At 44.2% G+C, this 21,763-nt stretch overlaps 1 pseudogene; it reads left to right on the forward strand.

The window, feature by feature from the left end:
- Positions 1–10,166: 10,166 nt before the first annotated feature.
- Positions 10,167–21,763, forward strand: part of LOC142455588 (glutathione-specific gamma-glutamylcyclotransferase 2 pseudogene) — a 100,459-nt pseudogene continuing 88,862 nt past the window's right edge.

Genomic DNA, 21,763 nt, shown 5'->3' on the forward strand with positions numbered 1-21,763 from the left:
GAGGAAAGTCAAATTAGTCTACTTCTGAAATTGTAACCACTTAACACCTTATGAATAGGACTGGAACACTGTCTGGTAATGTGTTAGAAGATGATCCACTTAGGTTGAATGACACTTCAAATAAAATTGGAGATGAACTGTGTCCTCAAAGGAGAGTCCACCATAACCATAGATGGGACAAAGCATGTATGTCCTATTTTGTTGATGGGGCATGACTCTAAATGAAAAGAAATAGCTGCAAACATGCATTAGTAATCAGAATGTGGAATTTACAAAGAATGAATCAAGGAAAATTGGAAATTGTAAGAAAATGAAAGGGATACATGAAGATTGATAACTAAAGTAATAGGCATTAATGAGCTGATTGTTTTGTATCAGTCATTTTCAATTGGATAATCATATAGTTTACTATGCCCACATGGCAAATTTAAGAGGAATAGAGTTTTCTCTGTTAATAAAATTAATATTTTAAAATCTGTCTTAAACTACCATGCTGTCTGTGAGAGCATAATATCCATATGTCTACGGGGAAGATCAGTTAATATGACGATGATTCAAAGTTAGCACCAACTATTAAAGTTGATGTTGAAGGAACTGAATAATTTTTCCAAATTCTTCAATCTCAAATTGATCAAACATGTAATCAAGATTCATTGATGGGTACTGGTGATTGGAAGGGGAAAAATGGAATCAAAGAGAAGGATCAGTAGTTGGAAAAATTTCCCTCTTAAAGAAATCCAAACAAAAATAAAATGTTTTGAAATGATGATGGCAGAATCTGTACAAGTTCGCCTGATGTAACTGATTTGTGTACTGTTATAATATCTGTAAGAGCCACCAATAAAGTGATCAATAATAATACTAATAACAACAACAAAAGAACCCCCCAAGGGGAGGTCTCATGATAGCATACTGCAAGACTATGGGATTTTTTGTTGCAAATATAATTTTTCAATGACATAAATGATGACTATACACATGAGCCTCTCCAGATGGGATACACAGGAATCACATTTAATACATCTGCTGGCAGAAATCTTGTAGAAGCTCCATGTCAACAGCTGCAGCAAAGCCAGGGGCCAAATACAGAACACCAATTGGTCATATGCAACTCTAGAATAAAGCTGAAGAAAGTTAAGTCTTCGAGAGTCAAAATACGACTTTGAATATATCCCACCTGAATTTGGAAACCATTTCCAGGACAATTTTCAAATACTATAAACTAATTACAAAAGATCTGATGAGTTGTGTAATAACATCAAGTATATTATACATGAAGGGAACAAAGGGACATTTAAAAGACAGGGGAAAACAACAACAGAGTAGATATCAAAAGAGACTCTAAAACGTGCTCTTTACTATACAGTAGCTGAAAAGAATGGGAGAAATGAAGTAAAAAAGTTGAAAGAAAATAATGATAAATCTGCTGGAGTAAACATATAAACATTTTAATGGAATATGGGAAGATCTGGTGTTAGAAAAATCAGAAAGAATATGCTCAGTATATCTGAAATTAAAGAACAAAAGTAAAGCCTCAAATTGCAATATTGAAAGATTCTATGAGCAAAATGTGGAGTCCTGGTGGTGTAGTGGTTATGAGTTTGGCTGCTAACCACAGGTCAGCAGTTTGAAACCCAAGCAGCTCTGTGCGAGAAGGATGAGCCATCCTCCTACTGTAAGGTGATAGTTTCAGAAATCTGCACAAGCAATTCCACCCTGTTGTATGAGGTTGCTATAGGTTGCCATCGACACCATGCCTGTGATATTTTGAGTTTATGGGGAAAATACTGAATTAAGCAAGAAACAGCAACAAAGATTGAAGGAATATGTGAGTTACTGGAGAATATTGAAAATATAATGGACTGCTCAAAGGAAAAACTGACATATCATGGGATAAATACAGCCAGACTACGCCTTAGAGGCAAGGATGGTAAGACATATATATTTTGAAGATGTTGTCAGAAGACAGTAGTCTGTGGAGAAGGAAGGGCATCATGTTTGGTAAATGGGAGGGTGTGACAGTTATATAATTTCCTATCAACTTGATCGAATGGGTGGAGTCTAGCCTATCAATCAGGTCACAGCTTGATGACCTCATATGGAGGCATGACAAAGAAAAATAGCTCACTTGAGGCCAGACCCAGTCTCCCTCCCTTCCCTGTCCTGTTGTTGAGACACTCAGAGAGCTGGAGGAGACACATGGAGAACCTGTGCCGGCATTGAGATGCTTCCACTACCAGTGGATCCACAAAATCTACCCATCAGCCTGTGACCTTCCTGCATTTGGCATCATTGAAAGTGCTGCATAAGTCTAAAGGGTAATTTATGGACTAGTGTCCAACATAGGCTAATATCAGACTTACGGACTTAATCTGGACTGGCTGAGATGTTTTCTCAATATATAATTGCTCTTTTATATAAAGCTTTCTTTTACACACGAGTGTCTCTGAATTTGTGTCTCTAGTCAACCAAGACTCAATGAAGACTCACACAGAGGGCAGGGAAAATTAGGTCTTCAAGAAGATGGACGGACACCATGGCTGCAGCAATGGATTCAAGGAACAATTGTGAGGGTGGATCAGGTCTGAGTATGTTTCATTCTCTTATGGTATGGCCCAGAGTCGACTTGATGACACCTAACAATAACAACAACATGAGTAACTATCCCAAAATGAATTGGTTACTTTCAAAAGGTAGTATATGGTCAAGAACAGATGGTATTGAAGGAAGAGCGCAAACTTCACTGAAGATATTAGTTTTAAAAAGGGTCCAGGGATTGACAGAATTTCCAGTGAGAGTGTCAGCAAACTGGTACCAAGATGTAAGCACTCAGAGGCTGTATGGTCTAATGACTGGAAGACATTCACAACTGTGCCCGTTCCAAGGGAAGATGCCCCATGATTCAGAAATTATTGAACAATGTTGTTAATATCACCTGCAAGTAAAATTTTGCTGAAGATAACTCAGAAGGATGGGGAGCAGCGCATTCACAGGGAATGCTCGGAAAGGCAAGCTGAATTCAGAAGGGGAGTTAGAAACAGATATACCATTATTGCTATCAGATGGACTGTGACGGAAAGTAGAAAATATCAGACAGATGTTTATATGTATTCTATGGATTAATTGAAGGTATTTTACTGGGTAGATTATAACACACTTTGGATAACATTTGGAAGAATGGAAATTCCAGACTTAATTGTGCTTATGTAGAACCAACCCTACACTGAACAGAGACAATCATTAAAACAAAGGTCTAAAATCAAGAAAATGTGTGTCAGGGTTGTATCTTTTCACCATTCTTGTTCAATATGCATGCAGACTAACTATATAAACAATATGCATGAAGACTAAATATATAAACAGCATACATGCAGAGTAAACAGATGTCGATATGGGTTGGAAATAAGCCAATGACAGTGGATTTGGCAGTTTGGGCTTTTATGAAGGAGAATATGGGATCAGAACTGAGCAAGGCTCACTAACAGCCTGTGATTTGCAGATAGCACAACTTAGCTTGTTAAAGGCAAGGAGGACTTGACACATTTGCTGATGAAGGTCAAGGACTACAACGCAATGTCAAGACAACAAAAATTCTCATTAATGGACCAATACACACCATCATGATAAAGACATGTTTGAAGTTGTCAAGGACTTAATTGTTGTTTTCTTTTTTAAAATCATTTTATTAGGGGCTCATACAACTCATCACAATCCATACATACATTAATTGTGTAAAGCACATTTGTACATTCATTGCCCTCATCATTCTCAATACATTTGCTCCCCACTTAAGCCCCTGGCATCAGGTCCTCATTTTCCCCCTCCTCCCCTGCTCCCACCTCTCTCATAAACCCTTGATAATTTATAAATTATTGTTGTGTCATATATTGCCCAGAGGGACTTAATTTTTCTTGGATTGCAATCAACAGTGATGGAAGCAGTTGTCAAGAGATCAAATGACCTACTGCCTTAGAGGAAGTATATACTCATTAGAAGTGAGGAACCGATTACAGGGATCTACATATAACCTCCTTCCTGGGGGATGGACAACAGAAAAGTGGGTGAAGGGAGATGTCGGACAGTGTAAGTTATGACAAAATAATAATTTATAAATTATCAAGGGTTCATGAGAGAGGAGGCAGAGGAGAGGGAGGGGGAAAATGAGGAGCTGATACCAAGGGCTTAAGTGGAGAGCAAATGTTTTGAGAATGATGAGGGCAACGAATGTACTTTACACAATTGATGTATACATGGGTTGTGGTAAGAGTTGCATAAGCCCCAATAAAATGATTTTTTTAAAAGTGAGGATGGAGAGAGTTCCTCTTCCATACGTTGGCCTAGTTACCAGGAGAGACTGATCCCTGGAGGACATTATTCCTGGTAGAGGGTCAATGAGAAAGTAGAAGGCCCTGACACGGACTGACACCCACTGTAGCTGCAACAGTAGGCTCAAACATACACTGATTGTGAGCGGTGCAGGACTCAGAAGTGTTTCATTCTGTTTTACTGAGTTGGAATTGACCTAACAACAACATAGATGGTACTTCTTTCTATGTCAAGTAGACTTGAATAACAAGGACTTTCTCCCTATGCCAATTCACTAATCAAAATCAGCATCTGGATAGCTTTGGATATCGAGGAAAATGTTTGTGTCTGTGTATCACAAATTTTATTTAAATCATGTATAGTATTGTCTAATCCAGGGCTGTTACAGCAACAATGCACCAAATGGATGACTTTCACAAGTAAATGGATTCTCTTACAGGCTAGCAATCCAAATTCAAGACACCAGCTCTGATGAAAGGTTTTCTTGCTCCTTTCAATATCTGTCCTCCTTGCATTCCTTGAAGATCTTTAGGTGTCTTGGCAACCAACTTCCCCATGGTCTAAAAGTTTCTCAATACAGGGACCCCAGGTTAAAAGAAAGCATTCCATTCCTACCTCTTCTTGCTTGGTAGACGTAGATTCCTTTGATCTTTATTTTTTTTCTCCTTTTATCTCTGTGAGATGGAATATGTTGTTGGTCACACCCAGTGGGAACTTCCTGTTCATCAGCCAGGTTGTGACAGGATTAAGGTGGTGTAGCCATTGTTAATCCTCTTATTGCAGTGGTTTTCAACTTTCCTAATGCCCCTACCCTTGAATACAGTTCCTCTTGTTGTGGTGACACCCCAAACATAAAATTATCTTCATTGCTACTTCATAACTCTAAGTTTGTTACTGTTATGATTCAAGCGACCCCTGTGAAAGGGTCATTGAACCCCCAAAGGGGCCACGACACACAGGTTGAGAATTGCTGTCTTCCTGGCTTATCATTTCAGATCACATTACATCATGATGAATCATTACATAATCGCCATTTATATCATTGCATAATTACCCCAAACCAAAATCAAACCCACTGCCATGCGTTGATGCCAACTCATAGCAGCCATATAGAACAGGACAGAACTGTCCCGTGCAAGTTTCTGAGTCTGTACATGTTTACAGGAGGAGAGAGTCCCCACTTTCTCCTGCAGAGAAAATGGGGGCCTCAAAGTGCCGGCCTGTGCATCTCAGCCCAGTGCATGCGCACTGTGCCACGAGGGCTCCCAGAGTTAGCCAACCTCTGAGATTCATGCCCCAGCCAACTTGGCTCATCCAATGGGGGAAACACAATTCAATCAATGCCAAGTACATACAAACTTAAAATAGACCATCATGGAGTCCATTCTGACCCTGCGGGAACCTGAGATGGGAAATTTCCTCTGCGCTACGAATGGTACTTCTCATTACATGGTGCACTCTGCTCTGCAGAGATGACGTGCCGTCCACTAACTTTACAGCTCCTTCTCACGGCACAGAATTGCACCTAAGAAACAATTCCCCAGAACTCCTTCCATCTTGGAAGATAGGTTGCTAGTGACTGAGTTTGACCTTTGATATCTGGGTCAAAATGCAATACCTTTCAGTCCGTTTACATAAAAATTCCCCATGCGACTCTTCACCAATTTCCTTCACCTTTGTAGGAGGGCTGTCACTCTCCAGGGCAGCCTTGGGAATCATATGTAAACATGACAGATCATTATCTCTGGATCTGTCTTTAGACAATAGACATTGCGGGGCCTTCAGTGCCCATCTGGAGCAAATACACTTCTCCTTCCTTCCTCCCTTACTGAACTCACATGAGCGAAAAATAAAATGATTACATTAAGTCACTGAAATTCTGTTAATCTAAATAGTATTTGCTATCATTGTCACATATCAAAATAAAAATGTCCATGTCATTAAATTACTTGGTACCTACTACTGCAATTAGGATTACGACAAAATCTAAGAAAATACTTATTAATCATAGTGTAAATTCTTATGCTTTCTGTTTCTTATTTTATTTTATTTTGCTGTAATAGCACTTGAATGAATATAATTAAATGCAAATCATTTAAGAGAAACTGATTATCTTCTTTAGATAAATAAGCATGATGAAATCACTGGGTCTTATCACATGCATGTTCAAAATGCTGATACAATGTGACCAAATGGGTCTGTAGAGATTTATACTGTGCATATATGTATCTATGTTTTGGATCATTTTACCATATTGAATAATGTCAATATCATGTTTCATCTGACACAAAATATATTATTTGAATTATACATATTTAATTAGAAAAAGGACTGGAGTTGTTTTATTGTCCATTTCTTTTTGTTTTTCTTTCATGAGCTTTGTATTTGAAAATAGCTATAGTTTTCTTAATATTTTTAAAACCCTCAAGCTTCATTAGGGATATCATGTCTTTATGATAAATATATTTTCCAACAGTAATTTTTCTCAAAGTTTTGTTTATTACAATGTTGGATGTATAACTGTGAAATATAAGTATTTAACCTTAAAAGTATTTCCTGCAAATACTCTTCTAGCAGCTATGATAACTTGCCTAAGTCCCCCTCCCCCATTGCAAGATTATTGTCACATTCATCCAGGTTTTTAGTAGTGGTTTTAATTTAGACTCTTTACATATTGTATGATGCACATGGTTTTATTGCTATACAGCCTGCGGAGAGGCTATGGCTCATTACTTTTCCACAAAGGGTCAGCCACCCTTTCTAACTGTCATGATCCTTAAGAGTGTGCAAATGCAACATGGGTTTCTAATCAACTTCCTCATTTTGCAAAACTGGGCTTGAGTTTCAAGATTCAATGAGAAGACCCGCAGAAAACAATGTACAGCAGAAACAGACAAACAGAGATTACACTTGTCACGTGGCTCTTCCTCCTCTTGGCTGAGGTGTCTGAGTCCCCTCTCCCAACTCTTGGACTTGCTCTGTCACCACTAAAGTCAGAAGACTGGAGGAGGTGACGTGTGTATCCTTCAGGTCCATAATTGTCAGATAGCATGGCACAGGGTGGGTGGTGCAAATCGTTTATGCTCTGAGCTTCTGTGGTAGTTACAGAATTTCATGTCAACTGGATAAAAGAAAGAAGGGGTGGAGTCTAGGCCATCAATCAGGTCACAGCCTGATGATCCCTCCTTGTGGGTGTCGCCTTCTCATGAGGATTCTGGGAACTTCTGCTCTTTCTCCCTGGAGGTGAGACACACTCTCTCTTTCACCTTCCTGTTGAGGAAACATACGGAGACATGTGCCCATGCCAAGATGCTTCCACCCCATTGTATCCACAAGACTTTTCACACAGTGGCCTGTGATCCTCCTGCATTTGGCATCATTGCATGTGCTGCGTGAATCTGAAGAGGAATTTATAGACTAGTTTCCGACATGTGTGCTAATATCGGACGTATGGACTTGATGTGACTGGGCTGGGATGTGCTCTCAACATGCAACTGCTCTATGATACACACATGAGTGTCTCTGGATTTGCTTCTCTAGTCAACCCAGCCTAACCCAGCTTCTAACCAAAAGGTTGGAAGTCAAGTCCAAGGGTGCCTCATAAGAAAGGGCTGGTGATCTACTTCTGAAAATTCAGTCATTGAACCACACACACAGTTCTGCTTTGACATGCATGAGGTTGGCGTGCAGACCTGACTGCATTGCAGCAGGGTCTGTTAATGGCACAGAGTGGAAGCAGACAAAGAAAAAGAGTATCCTGATGCTTTGGCTTGTTGGGCGTAAAGGTGACCTGACAGGTTTGTTCAGAGTAAGCTTTGAGTAAATCATGCTTTGCATGCCTGCTAGCTCGCATGCTTGTTGAAGAATGCACTGAGAGGAGGCCCTTCTGTGGTGGGTTCTAGATATGTGGCAGATTCAATGGGCAGAACTGGTACCTTCCACAGCCCATCACCTTTACATTTTAGTGACACAGGGCTGCATTCTCGCTGCCTCCACTTCATTTTTCTTTTGCTGAAGGCTTATCTGGCCTCCTGAGCTGCTTTGCTGCCCTTCGCAATCCTGACACGCCTGGCCCGGGGGCAGCTCTCAGCAGTCCGCAGTGGTGAGGGGCAGGAACTGGCACATACAGACCCCTGCTGTTTCACCTTTCTAAGGGAAAACTCGAGACCTGTGTCTCGCTAGAGTTTCTCCAGCTGCGTTATGTTTCAGTTGTCTATGCTGGTAACTGGCTTGAAACCACACGATAGTTTGGCTCCGGTTCTTTCTCCACCTTGCTCCCACTCCCCTACCAGCGTTTCCTTCAGCTCCTGGGTCAATCTACTTCTCAGAGCTGCTTCAGAAGTAAATAAAAGGAACCGTGATAGAGCTTCTTGCTCTTCCTGCCGCTGTTATTGTAATGCCATTTTATTCGTGACCATTTCAACTACTGCGGGCTAAGAAGGAGTCTTCTATGGACACACAGGCTCCAGCAGCGAAGGTCATCTCAGACCAGCCCTTAGTCACCAGAGACCTATTCCCACCTTTTCTTCTCTGGACACCTTTTCCAGCTCAGTGTGAATCTGGATTGCAGTAGGACTTGGCGGAAAATGTGATTCGGTGCTCCTGGTTTCTATCCGGGGATGGCACAAACCACACCACACCAAGCGTTGGCCTGAGGGCGCACGCCTCAGCTTGGCCAAAGAGCAGCTTGAGGCTACGGTAGCAGCAGGTTGTGAGCGAGTGCATCTGGCGAGCTGGCAAGGTGCTGTTCTGCTGGAGACCTGCGCGCATCCAAGTTGCCAGAGCATTGTTCCACTGACAGCGATGTTAGCAAGTGCAGCGACAGGAGGACCCTGGAAGCGAAATGTTTGCATTGAAGGAAAGTGCCACCTAGATCTCTGTTGAGCTGAACAGATAGAGAATATATCACTTCTTCTTGTTAGGAGCATTTAGATGAGCATCCCCTCTACTTGGGAGAGTGTGGTGACCACTACCCACCTTCCTGCTTGCCCTTAGGGTGGAAACTACCGCATGACTGTGCCTGCAGGTAGAATGGATGGCCGGGCCTCTAGGAAACGCTGGCACAGGCATCGGCCCCTGTGGATCATCACAAACTCTGGGTAGCATTGTGAAGCACAGCAGCCCATGTGCTCACACAGAAACCAGTGCACAGGCCAAGAGGTAATCATTTCAACAAGCAAGGCGATACTGCCTCTTTTAATATCAAGAAAGGTGTGTGTAGGATTGTGTCATGTCATCATACCTATTCAATCTATGCGCTGAGCAAATGACCAGAGAAGTTGGAGTGTACGAAGAAGGAGGCAGCATCAGGACTGAAGGCAGGCTCTTTAACAACCTGTGGCACATGGGTGGCATCGCCTTGCTTGCTGAACGCCACGAGGCTTTGTAGCACTTAGCAGTGAAGATCAACGGCCGCATACAGGCTGTACTAGCGATTACAACCCACCATAAAGGAAGCAAAAATCCCCACCATGGGAAAAACAGACAACCCCATAATAAACCAACGAAAGATTGAAGTTTTTAGGGGCTTCATTGGACATGCATCCACCGTCAATGATCATGGAAGCAGCAATCGAGAAATGAAACAGCATTTTGTGTTGGGAAAAATCTTTTGTGAAAGACCCCTCTAAAGTGCCAAGGAGCCAGGATGTGCCCGCACACTCAGGGAGGCATGGCTGCCTGCACCGTGGCATTTTCAGTGGCCACCTCTGAGTGAGAAAGCCGCACAACCTGCCAGGAAGACTGGGGAAGACTCCAGGGTGAATATAGCTTTCTGGTTGCTAGGAGCAGCAGGTGAGCAGACCCCTCCCACTGGGAAAGAGTGACAGTGCACTTGAAGGATGGTGCTGGAGAAGAACATCGACAGTACCATGGCCAGCCAAATGAACAAACGAATCTGTCCTGGAAGAATCCGAGCCAGTATGCTGCTTAGCAGGTAGGAAGGCAAGACTTCTCATAAACTGGACTTTGGACCAAAAAGAGACCAGCCACTGGAAAAGGATGATGTTCCTAGTAACATAGAGGCTCCGTGAAAAAGAAGACGTCCAATGAGACAGACAAGCACAGTGCCTGCAACAATTCTCTTAAACATCAATAAGTGCGAGTTCTGCACAGGGCAGGGCAGTGCTTTTCTGTTGTACATGCTGTGTGCTTCATTTTACCTTTCTAGGGTCTAATATCCATTGCAATGGCTCCACACTACCCACAGACAAGGTCATGATTACAACATCTATCAGGGATGCTGAAGGTTTGCAGCGCCATTAAGAAATGCCTAGAGCTGAGCTGTTTATCAGGACATGTCATAGCGTTATTTCAGGTCTGCTAATGAATGCTCAAAAGAGGCAGGCCACTCAGTGGAAGCCTCGATCCAAGGGAATTCAGTCCAAGCTCCATGTGGCAGCAAACCTAGTTCCCTGAATTCAGTGCCCAGAGGCCCCCCACTCCAGGAAGCCTGGTCTCTAAAGCACGCAGCTCCACTTCAGTGAGCCCCCAAGCCTAATTAAGTGCCCACAGGCACTCTCGCTCCATCAGCCAGCTTCCTGCACAAAAGCACTCAGCTTGCCTGGCATCCTGGGTTCATTCTACCATCCTTCATGCTCTCCCTCCCGGTACTGCTGCTGTTCTGAGTCCAGGAGGCTCACGCTGCAGGAGTGTTGGGCCAGAGGATATGCCCCTGTGCTGCTGAGAGTGAGAACCCCCTTCCTGCTCAGAGGGCTCATTTTATATGCAGCAGAGTGGCACTCCAGGGAACCTGTTTAAATTATCCCTAGCTGAATCCTATCAGAATCTTTCCCTACTGACTTATCAGCCCCAGGCAGGAAAAGACCTTTAGATGGAAGTTGAAGACTTTGACTAGAAGACATTAAATCGTTTGCTGCTCCTGCACATGGAGTTACTGTGAATCGAGACAACTTGATGGTACCTCACCATCTCAGCAGTCATACACATGGGACAGTATAGGTATATGAAGCAATGATTACATGAATGACTGAAGGGTTATGTGACAATTCAATATGAACATTTTTTAATATCAGAAGTAAAACAATGCCACTTAGTTGGCAAGCAAATGAGTGTCCTCGTCATTGCAAAATATTGGTTTTGTTAGTTAAATTAATGTGCTTTGTTTTATCAAAAAATTTTGTGTGACTAGACACAGCTGCTTATCTCCTTGTTTTTGTTGCCAGTTGACACTGAGCCAGGTCTACTCCTAGCGACCCTATCTCTGCTGACAGAACAGAACCTTGCCCGGTGCTCGGTCATCTTCGTAGCTGTTCTTACGTTTGAGCCGTTACTCAACCACTGTGTCAGTGCATTTGCAGGGGGGCTTCTTCTTTGTCACGGCCCCGCCACTTGACCAAGCGTGATGTCCTTCTCCAGGAACTGGTCTCTCCTGACAACATGTCCCAAGTCCTTGAGACCAAGTCGCGTTATCCGGCTCTGGGGAGCATCCTGATTGTACTTTCAAGACAGACCTGTTTGTTCTTCGCACCTTAACTATTCTTCTCCAGCACCATCATTCACACGCATGGATTCTTCTTCAGTCTTACTTCTTCAATGTCCAAATTTCACAAGCATGGGAGAAATACCATGGCATGTTGGTCCTCAAAGTAACATCCTTGCGTTTCTACACTTCAAAGAAGTCTTGGGCAGCAGATTTACTTAATGCATTGCATTCTTTGATACCTCAACCGCTGCTCCCATGAGCATGCATTGCGGATCTAAGCAAGACACAATCCGCGACAACTTCAATCTTTTCTCTATTTTTCATGATGCCACCTATTGGCCCGGTTGTGAGGGATTTGGGTCTTCTTTACATTGAGTTGTAATCCATAATGAATCCTTTATCTTCATCAGCAAGTTCTTCAATCCTGCTCATTTTCATCAAGCAAAGTTGTGTTATTGGTACATCCTAGGTTGTTAATATGCCTTATCAATCCTTTTTCCATCTTCTTCAAATAAGTCAACTTTTATGATTATGTGCTTAACATACAAGCTGAGTCCGTATGGTGAAATGATACCACCCTGGCACACACCTTTTCTGATTTTAAATCATGCACTATCCCATTGTTTTGTCCACACAACTGCCTCTTGCTCCAGGTGCAGGTTCAGCATAGGTACAATGAAGTGGTCTGGAATTCCCAGTCTTCTCAAGGTTATCCCTAGTTTGTTATGATCTGCATGGTTGAATGTGTGGGCACAGTCAATAAAACATCATTAAACATCTTTCTGATACTCTTTGCTTCCAGCCAAAATCCAGCTGACCCCAGTCATGATATCTCTTGTTCAAAGTCCTCTTTTGAATCGGCCCGGAGCGTCTCGCATCTCCACTCACTTCACTGTCACATCTGTTGTTGGATGATCTTCAGCAAAATTTACTTTCATGTGACATTGATGAAATTGTTTTATAATTTGAGCACTCTGTTGGGTTCACTTTTCTATGGAATTGGTACAATTATGGATCTCTTTCAGTTCGCCAAATAGCTGCCTTCCAAATTTCCTGGCATAGGTAAGCGTGTCCTCCCAGTGCTTCATTAGCTTGTAGAAACATTTTAATTGGTATATGATCAATTCCTGGAACCTTGATTTTGGCTAATGCTTTCACTGCAGCTTGCACTCCTTCCTCCAGTATCATTGCTTTTTGACCACGTGCTACCTCTTGAAATGGTTAAATGTCAACCAGGCCTTTTTGTTACAGAGACTCAGTATATTCTTTTAATCTTCTTTTGATAGTTCTTGCACCGTTCAATGATTGCACATAGAATCTACTAATGTTGTAACTAGAGACTTGAATTTGTTCTTCATTTCTTTCCGTTTGAAGCATGCCAAGTGTATTCTTCCTGTTGAGTTCTCTTATTCCAGGACTTTGAAAAATCTATTATATTTTACTTTGTCTTCTCAAGCTGCCCTTTGGAATTTTCTGTTCAGCTTTTTTTTTCATGATTTATTCCATTTACCTTAGCTACTCTAGTATTTAAGAGAAAGTTTCAGAATCCCTTCTGATGTCCATTCTTATCTGTTCTTTCTTTCTTGTCTTTTCATGATCTTTTGCTTTCTTCATGGATGGTGTTCTTGATGTCATCCTATAGCTGATCAGATATTCTGTCAATAGTGTTCAATATGTCAAATCCATTCTTGAGATGTTCTAGAATTCAGATGGCTATTGTAGACTTGTTTTTATTTTTTTCAGCTTCAACCTGAATTTACATATGAGCAATTGATGGTCAGTTCCACAGTTGGGCCCTGGCCTGGTTTGGGCTGATGATATTTCACTTCTCCATTGTCTCTTCCCACAGAAGTAGTCAACTTGATTTCTATGTAGCCCATATGGAGAAATACATGCTTATAGTCTCCAATGGTGTTGTTGGAAAGAGATCTTTGCTATTAACAAGTCAGTATTGTTGAACATTTCTATCATATAATCTCCACCTTGGTTTCTGTCATCATAACTTCATTTTCTAACTACTGTTCCTTCCTCTTTGTTTCCAACTTCTGCCTTCACATTGCCAACAATTACCAATATACTGATGACATATTTGAGCAGTTTCAGAATGAAAACCTTGGTAGAGTGTCATATGTCTACATTACTAAATGTAGTAGTTGGCATATAAACTTAATTGATAGTTGTATTGATTGGATTTACTTTAATATGGACAGATAAATTCCTATCACAGATAGAATTACACTCCAAGACCGATCTTGAAATGTACTCTTTATGATGAACGTAACCCCATTCTTCTTGAATCTGTCATTTCCTGGATAGTAAACCATATGATTTTCTGATTCAAAATGTTCAATACCAATCCATCAGCTTACTGACATCTATAACATCGATCTTCTTGCATTCAGTTTTATTTCCACAGTTTTCAATTTTCCTTGATTCATACTTTGTACATTCCAAATTCTGATTTTTAATTAATGTTTGCAGCTGTTTCTTCTCATTTTGAGCCATGCCCTGTCTGCAAACCTAGGCCCTGAAGGCTGTTCTCCACGCTTTACTCCCTCCATATCATTACGCTTGACTCTACTTTGAGCAGAGCAGGCAGGTCTTCCTCAGCCATAATTTGAGTGCCTTGTGGCCTGTGGGGTTCATCTTCTGGCACTAATGCCCACAATGTTCTGCTTCTTGTCATGAGACTTTTCAGTATTTGACAATGTTTCAAGGTTTTCCATAAGGTTGCTAATTCCTCCAAAGCAAACAGATTATTCCTTCTCTGTAACATGTTCTTCATCTGGAAGCTCTGCTACCCTTGACTCTCAGTTTGTTGCACTGTGGTGGCTCCTGGGTTCCTGTGCTGCGACATTACTGCTATTTCAAAGACCAGCACGGTCACCCAAAGTTTGTCTCCGTAAGTAGATTTATATTCTCCAATCCATTTGAGCCAGGCATTAGGGAATCTGCACACTCACATTCAACTATGGCTTTTTCTAAGACTTTAATTGAACACTTTAGTTATTATTTCCTCTGGAACATCAAGGAATAAAACTGGGTCATTAATTCCAGTGTGTAATTTGTTGCAGAGAATTAGTTTGTAGATTCTCTGTGAAAGGATTAGACGGAATCAGAGATTATGTCACTTGTGAGATATTAAGACTGGGTCCCAGGTTAAGGACTGACATATACAGGTGAAGTGTACAAAAATATGTTCAATATTGGAAGCACCTGTTGAGAAACTACTTCAGATCAGACCAGACAGACTGGTCGCACCATCATTCTCTTCTTCTACTGGGATATGGTAGCATGTGTTTAGCCCTGCCCTACAATCCTCCATGGAGGCAGAAACAGAGGTGGAGGTGGGGTAGTTAATGGCATGACCTGCTTCTCAGTTAAACCTGCTGTCTGTATCCCCACAAATTATTATTTTTTAATGTTAATGAGGATGCTGAAATTTAGATCGGTTAAGAAAAACAGCTACATTCACACAGCTAGTTACGGAGCTGGACATTTTAAGTACATTATGTCCCAAACCCAATGCTCTTTGGGATATGCCATACTTCCTCTGCTTAGAGACAGCTCTTTCAGTAAGCAGGAAGAGAGTTTTAAGTCACTTGAATCTTTTTAGTTCACAGTACTGGAGGATGGGGCTGTGAGGAGGGGGTATAATTGGAATCTAGTAAGATACTTTAGTTATAAATAATGTAGTTCACAAAATGCTGCTACATAGATTTTTGGCACTTAGATAGGATATTCTGAACAGACTTACTAGCAAAGACTTAATAAATTCTCTGCTATTTTTTAACCAGAGGACCACAAGCTGGTCTTACTCTAACTCTTATTTGTGAATAGATGCTACTGCAGGGGTTGGGTGCTTTTAAATATCTGCCACTTTAGCCCACAATAGAAAAGAATGTATTCGTGTCCCTAACATCCTGGGCAAGTGCTGGGTGGACAACAGGCTTTCACGAAGCCACAGGCAGCCTAACATTGTAACCGGGAGTCCTTCTCAGACCACATCCATCTGCTTGGTGCCTCCCTCCCTCCCGCCTGTGTCAGCAGACGGCCGCCACCTTTGAGTGGGACCAAGAACCTTTGTGAACTAGTCCCAGTGAGTTTTTCTAGTCTCCCCTCCAGGTACCTGCCATCAAGACACATGGAAAATCCCCATTCACCGCCTTGTTGTGGCGGCTTTGCTTCCTGCCTCTGCCTTTGCTCTATAGCTGGTGCTTCTCCGCCGACTGTGCTTCCTTTCAGCTTCTCTATGGAGACCCCTCTCTTTTCAAGACCAAGCCTCATTTTTTACCTTGTATCTTAGCAGCATCCCATTAAACAGCTACGTAAAACACCGTCTTGGAGTCTATTCCAACTTATTGTGGCCCCCTAAGACACAGGCGGGTTCCACTGGGTTTCTGATATTGCACATCTTTATAAGAGGAGATAATTTTAATATTTCTCCCAGGGAGCGACTTGTGGGCTCGACCTAGCGACCTCACAGTTAGCAGCCCAGTGCTTAACTCTCTGTCCCGCCAGTAACCTTTACCTCTACCTTCTTTTCTAGACCCTCCCTTCTGCAAGTGATCCTCTCCTGTCCTTCTTGTGCTTTCTCACAGCATAAAATAAATGCTCACTAAAAGGACGGATCACATTGTGGTGAAGTTTTCAGATCCTAGCTGTCAGATTCCTTTGGTGATGAATCTTTTAAAGCTACAGTAAGTGTCCCCTCCATCTTTGTGTGGTGGGGGCACTGCATTTGCTCCAAATTTTCTTAGAAAGATAAAAATACTCATGCCAAGCTCACAGGGCTTTGGGGAAGGATATGTGGGGTTGGGGGCCCAAAGAGAGAGGGGAGACCCATGATTTGGGAGGTCCCTCTTCATTGATTTCATAAGTCAAATCATTGAAAATGCCTCCCTAGAGACAGAGGCTATTTCCCCCCAACAACAAGAAAGCAGTAAAGAGTGTGCAGACGGACTGGGTTGACCTGCACAGAGGTAGGCAATGTTGCCCCAAAGTGAATGCCAGTGTGCTGACGCCAGCCAGCAAACAGGGTTCCATGAGAAACTGTGATTCAGGAGCTTCAAGGCAGCTGGTCTGAGAAGGGGTCCAACTCAAGATTCCTAGAGGCAGGGTTTCCCCGGGAGGCTAGTCGTCGTGATTAATCCAAAAGGTGATAAGGTGGGGACCAGGTCCGTTTGGGGTGGACACCCCAGACAAAGTGTGGTTTTAGCAGATGGAGGACTGTCCTCTTTTACATCAGCTCAATGCCCAAGTGGAGATGCAGGCACCTCATGAAGGCAGTGCCCCTTAGCAGCAGCGGGAGCTGGTAACGCGCTGCCTGCAGCTCTGCTGCCTCTGGCTCAGGTGGACTTTTGTTTCCCCGCATGTAAATCTATGCTCCTGGGAAGAGTCTGAACACTGGCTGTAAAGGATAGAAACCGGAGGAGTACAGTGCGCCCTGTGGGGGCAGCATCGGCCCACAATGGCTCACTTTGCACTTTCCACTTCCAGCTCCCTTGCTCTTTGGGGAGGCCCAGAGGCACTTTCCCAAGAAGGCGATTTGCAGAGCAGTCCTGGGAGTCTCTCTGAGTGTCAGGGTGGGGGGTGGTGTGTTGCAGCCTCAACAGGGGAGCAAGTACTGCTGGTGCAAGGGACAGTGGGGAGGGGTGCAATGCCGGCCCTCTCATTTACCTGAGCAAGTCAGGGAGTGACTGTCACACGTGGGACACGTTTCTAGACCATACAGTAATGTACATCATCCTCTCATAAATCTGCTTTAGTTATCTACCAAATAACAAATTACCCCAAACTTGCTGGCTGAAACAATAAAATGTTGTCTCACTGTGTCCATGGTCAGGAATCCAGTGTTAACGTGGGTAGTTCAGCTTCTCTCACAGTCTGCAAGCAAGGTGTGTGCTGGCGCTGTTGTGACTTCAGTTCTCAGTAGGGTTGTGGAAGTTGTTCTGCGTCCGCAGTGGAGACACTGACAGGTTCGGTCCTCCCTGATGCTGAAGAGATCTGGACACTAGGTGCTTGCCAAGTGGACCTCTCTCTCCACAGGGCTGGTGAAACACAGCAGCTTGTTTTCCTGTGTAACGACAAAGAGAGTCTATAGATAAAGAGTGGTTACTCTGCTGTTAGAAAGGCACGGCCCAGGACGCCCCCACGAGAGCGGTCTGCTACTTCACAGGACAGAGGTTCTCAATCTTCCTCATGCCAAGACCCTTCATACAGGTCTTCACGTTGTGGGCACCCCCCCCCCAACCATAACATTATGCTCATTGCTACTTCCTCACTGTCATTTTGCTACTGTGATGAATCAGGTGACCCCTGTGAAAGGGTCTTTCGACTCCCCAAAAGCTCGCGACCCCAGCTTGCAACAGCTGCCCTAGGATCCAGCTGCTTTGGAATCACCTCAACAACCACAGTGACCAGGGCACACTGGGTGAGAGGGTGCAGGGATCCGCACACCACAGGGGCGTCTCTGGGGGGTTTGCAGCAGCAGTTGGGTTGGGGCTGGTACTGCTGGGCCACTAGACCGGGGGCTGGGGGGACATGCCGGACATCCTGCTCAGCTGAGCAGCCAGTCTTGGGTGTCACCACGTGGAGCTGGGAGAACAGTCCTGACTGCTGGCACTTGGTGCTTTTGGTTGTTGTTTATCATAGCGCTCATTCCTTGAATGATAATCAGGCCAGGAATGTGCTACTTCTTGAGGACACAGAGTGGGGGAGAGCGTCCTTTCGGAGAAGGAGCACACACTGTATCTGAGACTGAGTGATAAGACACTCACGTGATGTCCCCAGGATTGCTTTAATGAGAACCCACAGGAGGGGCAATGCCAGCAGCAGAGGCATCCGGATCTGTTTGGATGGCGGAACCAGGCACGCTGGAAGGACCAAGGAGCCTGGAGAGGAGTCTCGGGACTCGCTGCGTCTGCTCAGGCCGCAGAGGCCAGTGAAGCGGTGGTTCTTGAAAGCGCACAGCTGCACTCTGACCAGCCCTCACCGGAACAGCTGTGCGCTGTGAGTGGGGATGGCGGGCTGTGGGCTGTTCCTGCAGCTTCCGCGTCTCCCGGTTGGGGGGCTGTGGCAAACTCACAGTAGCTCCCCTGCCTTCGGCCAGTCTCGCCCTGGGTCACTGCTCTCTCTTGTGGAAAAGGGGGCGACTGGCCCTGACCCCACCCCCTCCCAGTAGGCAGTCACACCGTGCAAACACACAGCTATGCACCACGGTCTGCACTGGGCTGAGAGCCACTGGATTGAAGTCCTAGGCTCCCTAGGACCATGTGCGCTCTGGGCCCGGGGCCACCTTCGGGCTTCACTTGCCCACAGCCAGTGTGTTCCGGAGCGTACAGTGCATTCGGCGACCATCCTTGGGTCACTGTGAAGACGGCTCACCTGCACTGCGAGGGAGTCTCAAGTGCGGGGTCGCTGTAGGCAGCTGAAAGCTAAGCTAAGCCAAGATGCAGAGAGGTTGAAAACAGAATGGAGAGTGGGGTGGTGAGAGCACCCACAGTGGTTCCCCAGAGACTGGGTTCATTCCGAATGTGCCACGTGCTCGTCAGCGTCTTCCTGAAGTAACCTCGGCCCGCCCGCCCACATTCTCCTATGTACGAAGGGATAGAGCATCTTCGTGGGCGTGTTGTGAAAATCAGGTGGTCACTCACTGCCAGGAATGCGGTAGGCACATTTAAGAACACCTGTGCTCCTAAAAGACAAACTCCAATGCCTTTTCAAAACGTGGCTTTGACTCGACTCCTTTGCTTCCAGATCCCTTCTGGTTATAAAACTGGGACGAGAACAAAGGTGTGTGTGGGGGGGGTGGGAGGGGCATCTTCATTTTTTGATCATTGAACTGCCCACCCTTTCAGAAGATCCAGCTAGTGTGTGCTTTGCTTACTACACTAAAAAAACAGTTAAGGGAGATAGATAAACATTTATGTGGCCCACCCTCACGAACCCTTGCTAATTTATAATTTATTTCTATTCCGTGGGAGGGCGGGGAGGGAGGGGAAAGCAGGAGCTGATGCCAAGGACTCAAGTAGAAAGGGAATGTTTGGACACATGATGGCAACATGGATACAAACGTGCTTAATACATTTGGTATATTTGGAAGAGCCCCCAATATAATGATTATTCAAATTGAAAATCAAATAAATAAAATAGCCTGTAGCAACAAATCAAACACACAACCCACCCCACCCCCAAAATCCATAGCTCCAGATTTGTGAATCAAAAGACATTACGCCAACGACTCTTCTTGGTGGCTATTTTGCCATACAATTTTGCTCTACCCAAACTAAGCACCACAAACAACATCAACAAAAAACCCAAACCACACTCACGGACATCCAGTCGACGCCTGCCCATAGTGACACCCTGTCAAACAGTGGAGCTGCCCCTGTGAGCTTCTGAGCCGCTTACTTGCAGGGAGTAGAAAGCCTTCTCTGTCCTGCGGAACTGCTCGGTGCTTTGATCTTGCTGATCTTAGTCCCACTCATAGCACGTTGCCCCCGGGCTCCAGAGCGCACACCTGTTTGACACAGGGGGCTGCTAACCAATGGATTGGGGTTTCAAGTCCATCCGGAGGAACCACAGAAGAATGGCCTGGGGATTCACTCTCTGGAGGGCGGCCACTGACAACCCACGGAGCACAGCTCTACGGGGCACACATGGCGTTTACATAAAGGTGAATCTATTCAGTGACGACTTGCTAGACATGACGACTCACAGCTGTAGTGCCGTTTAAAACTGTTTCCTCTGGATTAGCTTCGGCTGAAGAAGAGCTTGCCTGATTGGGGTCTGCTATGAGTCTTGTGGAAGATATTGTTCTAGGCAGTTTTCCTTGATCTACTGCTTACAAAATATTCTTGGGAAAGCTGGGCCTTGTGCAGGTAAACCCTATCCTCCTTACCTTGAGCACAAGATGTTCTTTTGTTTTTGAAATATATATGTGGTACTAATTATGTAACAAAAGGAGCATAGATAGATCATTGTCAGTTCAATCAGGCAGTGAACACAAATGCCTCAGGGCACCGAGGGTCTTATGGATATGAGCCGCTGCTGGGTAAGACTGTCCGAACGAGAGGACACGTGCACTGCCCGCAGCTAGTCACAGCGCTGTCAGAAAGATGTCGGCAGCCCGAGGGCTTCTCCTTCGTAAGGCCCAACTTGAAAGTGTCACATGATGAAGGTTAATTTTTGCACATCATTACTACCATCTGGTGCGACACAGATACACAAGATAAGAGGATATACCTGCTGACCTCCAGTCAACACATCTGTCTTCAAGGACACACCACACTGTAGCCTTATGTGCCCCTGGTCAGCACAGTTTGAGACCTAAGGGCATGAGTTGGGGGTGTCTTAGGTAGTTACTGCAACTGAAGCAAATCCACTTAAGCTTTTATATTTATATATATATATAGAGGTTTATATTGAGAAGATGGGTCACATCCTTAGAGAAGCAGACAAATTCCAAGTCCATTGGAATGTTAAGCTGAAAGCTTCCCTTGACTCACATACATGTGGGGCTGATAAAACCAAATCTGCAGGCTTGTGGCTACAGAGGTAAATAAATCCAAAGTAGGCTGGGAGGCTGGCAGGCTACTGTCCATGCCCAGGATCCAAAGGTGACATGGCAGACTGCTGGCTCAAGTCCTAAGAACCAGGGGTTAATAAGGGAGGATGCAGGATCCAGATCCGGCAGAAAGCAAGCATACTTTCCCACAGTGTCTACTGATAATAAAAGCAGACTAGTCCAAGTCAGCATGTAACTCAGAGGGGTCATGTTACGGGAGGGTACTCTCTTAAAGTGGTATTACATGTTTTTCCATTTTTCAATACATGAAACCCAGGATTGATGAACCTATAGACCAAGAGTGTCTATAGAGACAATGAGGGTTTCTGGGGAGGAGGTGTTCAGAGGTGGAGGGGGGTTGAAAGAGAGACAATGTCCAGAGGTCCATGCAGGAAAAGATTGTTTGGAAAAAGGCTGTGGTAGCA

This window comes from Tenrec ecaudatus, chromosome 8 (assembly GCF_050624435.1).
Source record: "Tenrec ecaudatus isolate mTenEca1 chromosome 8, mTenEca1.hap1, whole genome shotgun sequence".
In the NCBI taxonomy this organism is placed as follows: domain Eukaryota; kingdom Metazoa; phylum Chordata; class Mammalia; order Afrosoricida; family Tenrecidae; genus Tenrec; species Tenrec ecaudatus.